This window comes from Thermobia domestica, chromosome 8, assembly GCF_964235325.1.
Source record: "Thermobia domestica chromosome 8, izTheDome1.hap1.1, whole genome shotgun sequence".
In the NCBI taxonomy this organism is placed as follows: domain Eukaryota; kingdom Metazoa; phylum Arthropoda; class Insecta; order Zygentoma; family Lepismatidae; genus Thermobia; species Thermobia domestica.
In genome coordinates, this window is record NC_137461.1 from 98,314,811 (window position 1) to 98,330,272 (window position 15,462).

General features: G+C 38.4%; 1 protein-coding gene across 1 annotated transcript in view; it reads right to left on the bottom strand.

Annotated features, from left to right (window-relative positions):
• Positions 1 to 15,462, bottom strand: part of LOC145693098 (TWiK family of potassium channels protein 18-like) — a 1,093,215-nt gene that overhangs the window by 881,213 nt on the left and 196,540 nt on the right. Inside the window, exon 2 of the mRNA XM_081768794.1 lies at positions 9,176 to 9,221. The gene's annotated coding sequence lies outside the window, so the exon portion shown is untranslated. The remainder of the gene's footprint in view (positions 1 to 9,175; positions 9,222 to 15,462) is intronic.

Genomic DNA, 15,462 nt, shown 5'->3' on the forward strand with positions numbered 1-15,462 from the left:
GAAGGACGAGAACTCGTGGCCCAAACACCAAGTCGCGGCTTGACAGCATGCAATTTATTCTGAAGGTGCTCATCCCAGTTTGTCTGCCAGCGGTGAAGGAGAAGACGGTTGATTACAGGGCGAATATCAGAGCTGGGGAGCGGTGACGGATACTCAGGTCCTGTAAGGGCAGCTTCTTTGGCAACACGGTCAGCACGCTCGTGCCCTGGAATACCAGCATGGCCAGGCACCCAACAAAATTAGACAACGCAACCTGCAAGTCGTAAGGAATGGCAAGAGAGTAGAATTTGCTGAACTATAGGATGCACAGTTGACACATCCGTGAGACTATGTAAAGCCCTGCTGGAGTCAGAGCACAGAAGAACATGTCGGAGATGGCGTCGACGAATATAATGCAGAGTCTCCAGAATAGCAACCAATTCAGCAGTGAACACAGTGGAAGTAGGATGGAGCTTCAAGCCAGCGCTATGATCATCCGTGACGAAGGCACAGCCAACAGAATTTTCATGCTTCGAACCATCCGTGTAGAAGACAGAGTAGGTACGGTACGCATCCAGAAATGAGAAGAACTCCAGACAAAATTGTTGATTGCTGGTAACAGACTTCTTAAATTGCGTTAGGTGAAAGCTGACAACTGGTGGAAGAACTGTCCATGGAGGAATGGACAGAAGGCCCAATGGATAGATGGCAGGGACATCGAGTCCAAGAGAAGCCCCAAGGTCTATAGCACGAATGCCAAAAGGCCGGGTAGCAGTAGGTTATGCTTGATATCTGTCATAGCGAGCACCAGCCTCAAGGGCAAAGGCCGAAGGATGGTCAGGTACGGCACGGATATGAATGTAATAACGCAGAAGCAGGTAGTCCCGACGGTGGGAAAGAGATGGTTCATGAGCCTCGACATAGAGACTAGGAATAGGGCTAGTTCGGAAAGCTCCAAGCGCCAAACGAAGGCCAAGATGATGAACAGAATCCAGATGATATAGGATGGAAGGTCGAGCAGAACCATATGCAACACAGCCATGATCCAATTGGGAGCGGATGAGGCTACGATATAGACGCAACATCACCACACGGTCAGCACCCCACGAAAGATGGGACACAAAACGTAGTAAGTTCATGGAGCGGAGACAGCGGTACTTAAGGTCTCGAACGTGAACAGCCCAGGTAAGTCGTCGGTCAAACTCCAAGCCCAGAAAACGAACATGATCCACATAGGACAGTCGAGAAAAGCCAAGGATCAGCTCAGGATCATAGGCAGAGTGACGAAGGCGACAAAAATGTACACAGTGTTTTTTGGTGAGCGAAAAGCTGAAACCAGTAGTGGTAGACCATCGGTGAAGGCGGTTGAGCGCTAACTGCAACTGGCGAGTAAATGTACGGAGATCACGTGAGCGACAGTAGATAGTAAAGTCATCCACATAAAGCAGCCCATGAACAGAAGGGGAGAGCTGCGACATCACACTGTTCACTGCAACAGCAAACAATGTGACACTCAACACATTACCCTGTGGAACGCCATTCTCTTGTGGAAACGGAGCAGAAAGAGTAGCTCCAAGCTTGACTCTAAAAGAACGTTGTTGGAGAAAATTCTGGTTGAAGAGAGCCAAGTGGCCACGTAAGCCCCAGAGATGGAGTTGCCGCAAAATGCCATATCGCCAAGCGGTGTCAAAGGCCTTTTCAAGGTCAAAGAAGATGGCTATGAGATGTTCTTGATGACGAAATGCATCCTGAATAGCGCTTTCAAGATGCGCCAAATGATCAGTAGTGGAACGGAAGCGCCGAAAGCCACACTGAAGATTGGAAATGAGGCCATGGTGTTCAAGAAACCAGACTAAGAGGGTATTGATCATCTTCTACAAAAGTTTACACAAACAGCTAGTCAAGGCGATCGGGCGGTAGCTTCCACTGGACGTGGCAGGTTTAGCAGGCTTCAAAATAGGAATAATGTATGCTTCACGCCAGGCATCGGGGAAGGAGTCTTCAAGCCAGATGCGATTGTACAGGACAAGAAGATGTTGCTTGCCATCGTCAGGCAGGTGCCTGAGCATAGCATAACAGATGCCATCAGGACCAGGTGCCGTGTCCTTCGTAGAATCCAAAACAGCAGCAAGTTCAGCAGTAGTAAAAGGCAGATTATAAGCTTCAGCAGTTGCAGAGCGGAACTGAAGTGGCGTACGTTCGGTGCGTTGTTTATAAGTGAGGAATCCAGCTGAGTAGTGAGTAGAACTGGATACATCCGCAAAATGACGACCTAATGCAGCAGCAATTCTGTCCTGATCAGTGACCATTACACCATCGATAATAAGGGATGGAACCGCAACGGAGGAAACATGTCCCTGTAGACGACGAATATGCGACCAGACCGCTGTCATGGAGCTGCCAGCAGTAAGAGAAGAAACATAAGTGCGCCAGCTATGACGCTTAGCTTGCTTAATCAGATAGCGGGCTCCAGCACGAAGAAGACGAAATTGAGCCAAATTATCAGCTGTAGGAGCACGATGAAAAGTACGTAGTACGTAGTCGACCACCGGGGAACGGTGCGTTTAGACCGGGAACCAGCATAGATAGGAATAGAGTCGTGTGCAGCTGCCAGGATACTCTGCTGAAAGGCCTCACAATGACCATCAACAGTAAAACGAGGTTCTAAAGTGAAATGAAAAGTGGCGGAAAAATGATCCCAGTCTGCTCGACGTAGATTGTAGGCAGTGAACGGAGCAGAATGGATGAGCGGAAGACCATGCACAAGAATAGAAAAGTGGTCACTGCCACAGAGATCATCATGCACGCGCCAAGTAAGATGGGCACCAAGTTGAGGACTGCAAATGGAGAGGTCCAAATGAGAGTAGGTACCAGTAGCAGTTGTAAAATGTGTGGGGCTGCCATCATTGAGGAGCAATGAGTTTGTGTTGTCAAGGAAAGTGGCAATCTCTTGACCTCGCGGCTCAGTACGAGGAGAGCCCCACAGTGCATGGTAGGAGTTAAAGTCACCCACAAACAGAAATGGGGATGGAAGCTGTCGGGCAATCTGTTCAAGATCGACAGCAGTAAAGACGTCATGACGCGTAAGGTAGATACAACAAAAAGTAACAGGTTGTCTTAAGAAGACACGAACAGCTATAAGCTGGGAAGCACTATTCACATGGATGAGAGCAGAATGGTAAGCATCAGAGACCCCGATTGCTACACCACCTGCTGCACGACCTGCAGTAAGCTGATCATGACGATATACAGTGTAGCCAGAGAGAACTGAGTTGCTAGTAGAGGTAAAATGCGTTTCCAGAAGACAGAATATGGTAGGATGAAACAATGTCAATAACTGCTTAAATTCACCGTAGTGAGTGGAATAGCCATTTAAATTCCATTGAAGAAGAGACATGTTCAACGAGCATCGAGAACAAGAAGCGAGGTACTGCGCTTGCCTTTTTCACGGCCTTCCACAAGGGTAAAATTATCGAGCTCCTCCTCCACCATATCATCCATAAAGAGACTCGTCATCACTAGGTGGACTACGTGACGTATGCTTCTGTTTCTTCGCCCCAGGTGGGCTAGAAGACTGGGTGCGTGAAGATTTCTTCGATGCCTTGGTAGAAGAAGCTGTGGAGGAGGGAGAGGCAGCCTTGGAAGCTTCAGCCTGGAGCTGTTTTTTCCGTTCCTTCTTAGTGAGGGGTTTGGTAGGAGGCTGGCTGTTTGACTGCTTCAAAAACTGGGTTATGGAGTGATTAGAGGCAGACGAGATAGAGCCAGCTGCCAGAGCGGCAGGAGGCTGAGAAGCAGGAATTGGCTTAACGATTCGTGGAGGCGAATGATCATTCAATGGAAGCTTAGGCTACGAAGCGGATGATGATCGGTGCTTCGCGCGGGATAGTCCTGGGTTCACAGAAGAAGCAGTGCTACGGGACGCCTTGGAAGAGACTGGCGCACTGGGAACCTCAACGTCAGTCTGGGTAGCAGAATTGACTGTCTGAGTACCTTGTGATCTGCTGGTCTTTAGAAGGGAAGAGAAACTGGTGCCGAAGGTAACTTTTGGCTGTAGCCTTCGTTTAGCCTCAGCTGCGAAAATCTTCTCGATTACCATCAGTTCACGGATCTTCTTCTCAGCCATAAAATTAGGATAGTCACGTGACCAAGCTGGGTGGCCACCTTTACAATTAGCGCACTTCGATGGGGCCGCACATGGGGCCGGACCATGAGCTGCGGAACTACAATTGCCACAGATGGCAGAGGCATGACAAGAAGGGGCTGAGTGGCCAAAATGTTGGCAGTTAAAGCACCGTAAGGGTAGTGGTATGTACGGGCGGACCTTCAAACGGTGGTAAGCAACGTTCAAATGCGTTGGAAGGTCAGGTAAAGCGAAAGTTATGATATAGGAATCCGTAAGCTGTACTGTACCATTTCTCTTCGTAGTAATTCGATGGACGTCTGTCACATGGCTATCCGTAAGTTCGGCACATATTTTCGCCTTTGGTAACTCTCTCAAATCGAAGCATGTGATGACTCCTTTGCTAGTATTTAACTGACGATGAGGCTCAACCAGAATAGGAACAGGTAACGCCGGACAAATTACCATTGGAGCTGGGAATCGTACATTGTAGTATTTACATTATATTTATTACTTTAGTAATTTTAGAAGTGAATTCCTCAATTTCAGTAATAGTATAGTAAATTTCAGTAGTAGATTAATAACTTTAGTAACAGGTCTGTGATTTTAGTAGTAGTTTTTGTAATTTTAAGAGTAATTTGATAAATTCTACAAAATACATTCATGAGATTTAGAGTCGACAGAAAATTCTGGTCCTCTAGGTTGAAGGTCGACGTCAGGTGGCCAGCTTGTTATATAAACAATTGTCACATCAAATATAGGTCGAGAAAGAAATGTGATAGAGGAAAAGGCCAGGGCGTACTACAGAAGCGATGCGCGGATTAATCGCCTTAAGGTTGAGAGATCCTAGGGCTACTCCTTAACAATGGACAGAAGGGACTAAAGAAGCGAGCCCAAACAGAGCAGAATATCAGAATAGCAACTTCAAACGTTGGCGATAGGTAAAAGTTACGAGATATCGCGCACTCTGGCAAAAAGAAGAGTAAGCATAACATGTTAGCATTCATCAAGGAGACTAAATTGATACAAGCTTATATACACGGAGAACAACAACAGAAAGAATGGTGCTAGGATTGTATTGGATAAAAATATGAAGGAGAAATTGGAGGACGTGAAGAAAATATGAGTCAGAATTATTATAGTCAAGCTCGTGCCAGGACAACGATAAACCTCGAATCTAGTCAGTGCCTATGCCACACAAGTTGTGTGTGATGAAGGGACAAAACTAGAATTTTGGATGGAGCTAGATAGTACTCTGCAGAATTGTTCGTTACATGAGAAAGTTGCCCTAGCAGGAGATTTAGGTGGTCATGTAGGAAGATCAAAATAAGAATATAAAAAACTACAGGGAGAATATGGATTGGAAAATAGAATAAAGAAGGTGAGAATATACTACAAGTGGAGGAATCATACGATCTTGCTAACCTGAATATCTTCTATTAGAAGAACACCATGTTACATATAAGAGCCTCACCTCGACATCTCAGATTGATTTTATCTTATGAAGAAGACAAAATGGACAGCAAAGCAATACCAGATGAGAGTTTAACGAAGCAGCAACACCTCGTAATAGGCGATATCTGCATGAAGGAAAAAGTAGGAAGAAGACGACAAAATATCTGTTCAAATGAAGTAGTGGAAACGAGGTGGATCAAATGCTGAAACGATTCGAAAGGAAATTACAACATCGAGAGTAACTGAAGAAAGAAGAGAAGCACGTGAAAGAGAAGTAGACCAGAGTATCAGTAGCACTCAGAGAAATAGCAACAAAAATTGTGGTAGAAACAGAAGGAAGAGGTCTTATTGACAAGGAAACGTGATTGTGGAACAAAGAACTTCAAGCAGCAGTGATGAAAAATGAAACGCTACAAACAAATTGCAGAACTCTGGCATTCAACAAGATCTAAAGAATTACAAAGAAGCTAAGAAGAACACCACGAAGGCGCTTAACATAGCAAAAGGCAATGTTTGTGATAAGTTGTACAACAAAAGAAGGAGGAAAATGCTTACACGTCGCTGTATTGTGATAGAAGTCTATGATGAATAACATCTCCTTTCACACCGTCCGACCAATGAAACGAGCTCACTGCTCGATGTTCCTCGTTAGTGCAAACTACTAATGAAATGGGCATGTTTGCATTGTGATAGCAGAAAGTCAAATGCAATCAGGGTCAAATTTTGCAACCTGTATCCGCAGTCGTTTTGACTCTGAGCGCACTACGCAGAAGGCAGTACGGCAATTTTGAGGTTGTGTTATGGGAAAAGAATAGATAATTTTGGTCAAACCCCCGTACTGAAACTGCGTGAAAATTATGAAAATATATATTGAAATAATGGTCGTTATAAACTTTATTTTTTAGAAAAAAAAACATTGATATGTATACGTATAAGTAAAATTACATCAAGCAGTTGCTGAACATTTTGCAGTAACAAGAATATGCATGTAATTATTAGTGGCAATTCATTGCTGGAATAATAATAGTCAAAACATGGGTAGATATACCTGGTAGAAGCGATTTACGAGATAACGCATGCTGTAAGTATATAAATTTATTTACGTTAGGTGTAGCTTTAAGACCTAATATTTGTGATTTTATTATTATTATTATTATTATTATTATTATTGAAGTAGACGGTTTTAAATGAGAAAAAAATAACAAAACAATACCAATTTTGAATAAAATCTTGAACAATGATCTCTTTCGTATATTAAATAGGTTGCTTTGGAATCCATTAAACAAAATAGTAGAAGTGTAGAAGTACACGAAATAAAAATAACACTTCATAGAATATTTAAATGTTTGCTTATGAACCGCAATACTATCTCAACTAGAATATTGAACAAATGTATGATACAACGTTGTGTATATACTGCCAATGCTTGCATTAAATATTTGTGTGTTGCAGGTTTTTCTCACAGCCCTTTAGCACGCAAACAAACATTATTATTATTACAAATGTGAAACTTAAAATACAGAAAACAGTTCACATGTCTCATAGTTTGGAAAGCTTTTATTTATTTTTTTTTAAAAAAAGTAAATGTATGATTTTTTTTGTAAATATAACACCAAACAGGATGTTATTTGTCCTAGCGCTTGCGTCACTGAGAATAATTAATATGCAGTATCTATTCAATAGTCATAAGCCATAACAGTCGAATTTAATGGTCCATAAAGTTGCTATGTGTTCGTCATAAAATTCATGCTTAGTTTGTGTTCATGTTTTTTTATTTGTTTTAGATTCTATTTATGTAAGTGATAATTCAATACATGTATTATATAGTTTGATATATGTCTTATGCGTACACGATAAGTATCAGGTATATCGCAATCTATTTTAAAGTTCTCCTTTAAGATTGTACATTTTTGATTCAATATTTGATCGTAAGTTTTTTTTAATAAATAAGGGAAAAATCAAGGACAACACAATATTCTCTTTCAGACGGGTGTATGAGCAGTTCATATACAAGGTGTTTCAAAACACTAACAACGCTTGAGAGAAGATTCCTGACACTACGATAAGACAAAAATATAGACCAACCTGGGCGCAGAAATCCGTCATATCAGAGTTACAGGCTGGCGAAACCAGGAAAGAAATTAAATTTAAAGATCCATGGCTTTAATATTATGGGACCTACTGTAGTCGGGTCAAGACTTTACTTAGGAACTAGTATTTGCCCTATCCAAATGTCCATGTTTCACAATCCCGTGGTAGTTTCGCAATAACTTTTATATAGTTGGTGAGTACTTAGAATTATATGTCCGTAGCTAAACTCCATCTATAAAAAATGTTGCGTGAGTAGCTCAGGATTTTGAAACATGTAGTATTGGATAGCGTACATATTAATTCCTAAGTGAAGTCTTGACCCGACTACGGAAGAATCCATGGTATTGGAGCTATGGACCTTTTTAATGTAATTTTTACATGTTTTTGGCAGACTATAACTTCGAAATGATAGATTTCTGCACCCAGGTTGGTCTATACTTTGTCTTATCTTGGTGTAAGGTATCACTTCCCAAACGTTGTCGGTGTTGTTTTCACCCTGCATATAATATGAAATATATGAAACTGGAATGTTACTAGATGATTCTTGAAGACTGTGATAAGTCTGTTGGAAAAGAAAGCAAATTACGAACTGATTTACGGCTGATAAAACAATTACACGAATAGAAAAATCGAGCAGATTTAGAAGAGAAATCTGTAGATTCCAGCAGCTTCAGGCGGCTTTCGTGGCGCTGCTTCCGATACGGCAAAACAGTAATCTGTGTTGTGGTGCAAATTGTAGCGTGATGGAGCCAGATCAGCCTACATGGTGTATATGTTCTCCTTATATTTGAATGCATGCTTCGTATAGATTTTCTAGATCCTACTATGTACTCAATTCTTCTCCTTGTATGTTATGTACAGATGTTTCTGGATGAAGTTCGTGAAATTCAGCGTTGAGTTTATGACAACCAAAATGTAGATCACGCAAGAGAATTAGACTATATAGGTCAAGAAATTCAAAGTGAATTAATCTATTACTAATACGGCACCCTACATTAAATATTTTTACATCGCCACTAGGAAAAAAGAACTAAGTCAGCAGTGTATATAGGCGCAGTGCACTTTTTTCTAACACGAACTTGTTCAAGTAATAGATCATTACTGTGACAATGTTCCGAACTCCACTCAATCCTAGATTTTAACATTTGAATAACAATTGCAGATCCAGAATGATTAACAGTTCATGAAAACATGAATGGAGTGACAATCTCAGAAAAGCTTGGTGAACTGATCCATACAGGAAAACGTCGTTAATCCGGACCGATTGCGGAGATAAATTGAAAGGATTAATGACAAATGCAGTACAGTTTTAATGGAAACTGAGCTATGTGACGAACAAGATTGCTGACTTCCAACAACGATTGAAACCTTGCATACTGTCCTGTATGTTGAGATTAAGCGAAGTCCGGCTTATCAGAGTCCGGATTAACGAGCTTTTAATGTAATGTAAGTTCCACCCTATGTAATCAATTGTAACATCAACAATATGTATATTTACAGTAAGAATAAGAGTAAAAAGAAAATACTTACATATTTCAATTGACATTTCTTTTGAAATCGGCATTTTGAAGGAAGCCTACCTGGAAGAAACAGAAATTATTTTATTATTGGAAGGAATACACAAGTTGAAAGAAGAAAATGTTATTCGAGATTTTAGCAAAGTGGATAACTTATATGCATAACAAATTTCTGATATCTTCTTTACACTACATTTGAAAGAAATGTGAATCGCATTCGTAAGTTACTTGGGGGCCATATATGAAAATTCAAGAAATTGTTTCCAAAAGAGTTATTGGATTTCTTTAATAACTTGTAAAAGATACGTGTAATTAACATAATGATATTCAATGCTGTGGATGTACTATTGGAATTCGTTTCAATTTTGTATGTAAAAATGGTCAAATGATTTCAGACAACTGTTGATGTCTTTCTCTTGTCTTTTCTAGAGATATAGGAAAGTTCGTATTTTGAAAAACATTACAATTCTGTTTATGGGCTCATTCGACTTATTGATGATTTCTAGTGTTGTAGTATATGTAGACTTTACTTTTTGAATAGCTGCAAAGAAACATAATCCATCCGTTTCGTCTACTTTCAACGGTTGTGCGACGTAATACTTGGATTATTTACTTTGAGACTTTCTAAAAGCTGCAGGTTTACAAGGAAATCACTGAAAAGCTAAAAAATGATGAATATACAGTCAAGATGTGACTGTGGACTATTTCCCACAGTCAAGATGGGCACGTACTTTATGGAAATACCGAAGAAAAAGGATTACCAGTGCACAACAGATCTATAGTATACCTTTGAGTATAGTTTCATTAAGTTGTTCTATTTGTTTCATTAAAAATAGCATTATTTATTAACAAGATTTGCAACAAACTTGCAGAAACTTGTTAACAAATGGAAAAATTCCATCGAATTGAAATGGTATGTGCATTTCAATATATTTGAGAAAAAAGACAGAAAATCTAGTATGTTCCTTGGCTACAGCACTATTCCGCTCTAGATCAGTTTCCCAGTATACAAGTACAACACTTTGACAATGAAGAAAAGACCCTTTCAGTATATCAGTCATGTTCCATACAACACTTGATTCCAATGGTAACAGCACATTCCAAAATATCACATATAGGGATGTTTGGCAGGGTTCCTCAATTCTCCATATATTAAAAGTTCATCCTGCAGACCCAAGACACATTTCAACAAAATCTGGATTTATATATAGGCGGATTGTTAACTTGGAAGAATGAATCGTTTTCTAAAAGCAAAGTCGTCCGCAACTGGTCAAATAGAAAGTCAAATAGTCAATAATTTAGTCATTTGAGTACTCATAACAACAATAGAATACCACAGGGGCGTGAGAGGTCAATTATGAATAATTACGTAGGAGATAGACAGTCCGGACTAGAACCTTCTTTGGACGTTCGCCGTGTGTAAACCTGTTTGTCGTTGAAAACAAAAAGAAAGGAATCGTTTATGTATGTCGGATCTTAACACCATGTGTCTTTCATGTTTTTAGCACCATCTTTTTCGTCCTACTGCGTTGCGACGAAGATCAAGGGTTTCCACATAATACGACCGCGAATGTAGATATCTGTTAACGTTGGGTTATACCTAAATCACCCAGACTTGAGTTTCGTACACAATTCGTCTTACGAGATTATGTTCTTACTACTACAAGATCCTTATACTGTAATTAGCCTGGACACTGATTCTGCCGATATAACTAAGGCACTGGGAGTCTTTGATACAGTGACTCCAACTAACGCCATATTTCACCTGAAAAATAAACCTCTTGGACAACAAAGAAACATTGCATTTTACATCATTAACGTTTAACCTGTTACACTTACGAATTTGCACTGCACCTTCTTTCGTACTATTTATTGTCTATCATCCAACATTTCACTATCGGTATTGTCGCAATGAAAATATGTTTTATATTGCTAACTAGCAAAGATTATGTATTGAGTAGCAAAATATTTCAATTATTTTGTTATTAATTTGTATATACTTTCAGATGTGTTATTTTATTTTACGTATTAACTGAAACAAACAATAGCTAAGCTTATACCATTTGATTCGATTGACATTTGTGTGTTTGTCTGTCGGTTCCACGAGAACTCTTTTACAACTTATACGAATGTAACGAAACTTGATATATGCCTTCTTTCAACAAGCAGACATAAACATTTTGTTCGGGATTGTAATCCACAATAGGGGGCCGCGGTGACTCAGTGGTACAATTTTCACTTTTGGTGCGTGAGGTCTCGGTTTCGCTCCCAGCTCCCGCCAAGTGACCTTGTGGTAGACAAACACCGTGTGCGTGGGTTTTCTCAGGGTTCTTCCGTATCCTCCCACTTTCTTCATTCCACCATTACATTCATTTGTCATAATCACCGTCCTCTTTAGCCTAGCCAGCATAACCGTGGGACTTAAAACTTAAGATTTCATTTCATTTCATGTAATCCACAAAGAATAAGGTGGTCAATAAAGATTAAAATCATCCCATGTTACAAGATTGAATTTTTGCGGAATAATTTTGCAGAATAATCTACGCAAAAACTAATCGATTTCAACCAAACGTATTCTACAATTTTACAGTGGATTCCGGTGATCCTCACAACTTGGAGTTAGAAACTGACAACAATGGAAAGCTAAATACCTCCCACTCCCCCAAGTTAAAGAAACATGTACCATGAAAATTGTATTTTTAACAGATGTATGATTCAATATCCCGAATATTTCTATTATAGCTTCCTAACCATCATCTCTGGATGGACCTAAGATCACAGATCAGCAAAAGGTGGATTACTTCTCCCACCACACCTCCGAATTTTTAAAAGATAACTTTCATAAAAAAAAATATTCGAGGATTTTTTTAATGAAATCTCTCCTCACCCCCTTTCTCACATACACTTACGAGGACCATGTGAAAAGCAAGTGTTTTTAACGAAACTGGAGAGTTAATCGTAGAATCAAATCCTTAGATAATGGATCACACTATGATTTTTACAAAATATTTTTTTCAAAAAATATATACAATAGCTTTCGTTAAATAAACTGATGGAATATGGTATTTTTTTTTTTAGCATTACAAATCGTCTTTACTAATGGACCTGAAATGGATCAATAATGGCCGAGTGAATAATACCTCGTTTGTAAATAATACATTTCCATGGAAATTTCGTAACAATACGCTAACTTTTGTAAAACATAATGTGTGTTTTGCTTTACATATTAGAATTATTCGTATAATTTGAGGTTGAAATTAATTAGAAGAAAAACGAATTTTTATTTGCTATAACAATGTACAGCATCACTATGGTTCTATAGTTGGATATTTTGATGTGTCGAATATACTAGGTAGCCTATTTAGCACTTACCTAGATCAAACTACATGAGAATGAACAAGTAAAATACTTGTATTTCTGTTACATATTTGGAGAATGCTTCTGTCACTAAATTGTGCTGGAAATTTGAAAATATCCTAAATTGTAATACTGCTAATCTAAAATGCTTCGCAGCTTTGTGGTCCTATTCAGACGTTCACGAACCAGAGAAAAAGTGTATTTCTGTTACGTACTTAGAGAATGCTGTATTACTGTATTAATTTGAAAATAGCCTACGTGGTATGCAATACTGCTAAACTCAATTGTCCCGCAGGTTTGCAGCACCGTGTAGGCGTTCAAGTTTCAGAAACTATCAACAATTTCGATAACTGCAGTAAGAAATCTGTAACGTACAAATAATCCCCATCTCACAGTTATTGTAGTAATAGAACGGCAATTTCCATAGCCGAATATGTAGTCGTAGAATATATAGCTATATTATAAATATATAATTCTTCCGACTATTCTCTGTTTCGCATACCCATCTAAATTCTTACAGTAGGATATTTCGTCGCATGAGAAACAGAGGGACGTAACCCCAAAAATGCGATTTTCGTTTTCTTCATGTTTTCACATAATTTTGAAAGCTCCACTTGGTGTAAATGGAACGTAACGCCATTTGCTCTCCTTGTCGATCATCTGTTGTAATGTAGCTCAATTACCATATTATTAAAAACACATCTTTCTAAGAAAATAATATGTTTGTTCTCTCGCCTGTAAACCTACGGAAATGGAGTTACTTTTGCTCTGGTTCTCATGCAACGATTTGGTCTATTACAAACATCTCTACTCAATTCTCGACACTACGCTACGATAATTATAAAATAGCCTAGTAGTTGTGATTTAGGAGTATAGATTTCCAAAACACAAGTGATAAGAAAAAAGTTTCCAATCCATATCTTATCATTAGAAATATTCTGACAGAAACAGGTGCAACAATCTAACAATCTTTTCAACTTGACACTAAAATCACGCACTTTAAACGTTTATAGATTAGTGATATAAATAAAATTTGTAACGTTATATTTATGTTACATTCCAGCCCACAGTTTGCGTAATTTTTAGATATATATATATATACACGATCAACTTGCATTAGATAAGACACGTTACCTTGTGTGATTATTATCTTTTATTCCTTTTCACTTCATTAATAAGAATAATTTTCCTTGTTAGTTGTCATAGCAACTTTTAAATAAACAACTATCTGTTGTGCGGTAACTAAGATCATCGATTATACAAATAAAATCAACATATATCTTCAGCTACTAAGATTAAATCTTATTTTTTTTCTATTTAGAATCAACAACATATAAATTCCTTTTTCTTCTTCTTCTACACGACAGATTGTGTACTTTTATGCACCGTTGCCCAAAACTAAGATATAAAAATAGAATAAATTCACAAAATAGATATACAATATCGTTGTAAATTAATCTTCATGATTTTCTGCAGATGAAAATTTACTCTCAAATAATAATTTTTATTCAACTCAACGTGATTTACTGATCTTTTTTTTTTTTACTTTAACGTTCCACGATTATGCCATTTTGGCTAAGGGAGTTACGAATGATTAAGGCAAGTCAATGATGATGATGATGATGATGATGATGATGGAAGAATTTGCGGAATGAGAATGTGGGAGTAAACGGAGGAACTCCGGGAAAACCCACAGACACACGATGCTGTCCACCACAAACTTACTTCGCCGAGAATCGAACCGGAGAGCCCCACGCACCAGTGGTGGTCGACCACTGAGTCACCGTGCTCTCTACGTGATATATTGAATGCTATATAAGTATGTATATGTGTCAACTTTGAACAATTTTATAGTTAAATGAAAATTTAAAATTTTTGAGTTAATCGTAACGTTGAACTATATTTTATTAACCGTCCTGTATATTGTCATCTCGCTAGAGTTATAATGAAACTCTTGATGAGTGTATAGATATACTTCAGTTAGCTTCATCTTCAATAGATGGTGTGAATATCAGAAGAAATAATTTTTTATGCTTAGAGAAGAAAATAGATTTTCTCGAACTATGCATAATGATTTATACTCATCCACATCATTTTCTTCATCTTAATGAGATTTGCTCTATTTTTTCGCATTATACGTTACAAATATTGTAGATTTTTCTTTTTTCATTAGAATGACGTAGAATGACATATTTTACTACTAAAAGCAAATGAAGCTTATGGACCACGCCTATTCTCTCCGTCCAGGTTGTATGTGTATACACCACACCTTCCTCAACCGAACGATCAGCTCTGTTTTGTATACCACATCATATTCAACTGAAGGATTAGCTTTGTGTTTATATACCATATCGTTTTCAACCGAATGATCATCTCTGTGTTTATATACCACATCGTCCTCAACTGAATGATCAGCCCTGTATTTATATGCAATATCTTGCTCAACCGAACGGTCAGCTCTGTGTTTATATGCCACATCGTCCACAAGCAATTAACTCTATACTTATATGTTACGCCCGTCTCTAAACGTTTTTTTAATTCAAAAATACACATCTTTAAGTTTTAAAAAAATCTAGTTACTCACCTTAATTTGATAAGTTTTCCTTGTATTAATATATCAGATTATATTACATAAGTAGAATTGAATACTCTTTCTTCCCTCCTCGAATAAACTTTATTACTAGCCTAATATGTAAGTAATCGATCAAAGAATGTTAGTTTCTTTATGTTCTAGATAAACTATCTATATATTGTTATACTATGATTTGCTTTTTCATAATAATGTGTATAATAAACGAACAAAAATTTGTGTGTGTGTGTGTGTACGTTACTACTCGAATCTCGTACCGAGATGCAGATGTTGTACCGAATGGTGTGATATGAAAAAGAGATAGAGAGAAAAAAAGAAGGTGAGATAAATCTGTATCCGGGCATTATCTAGAA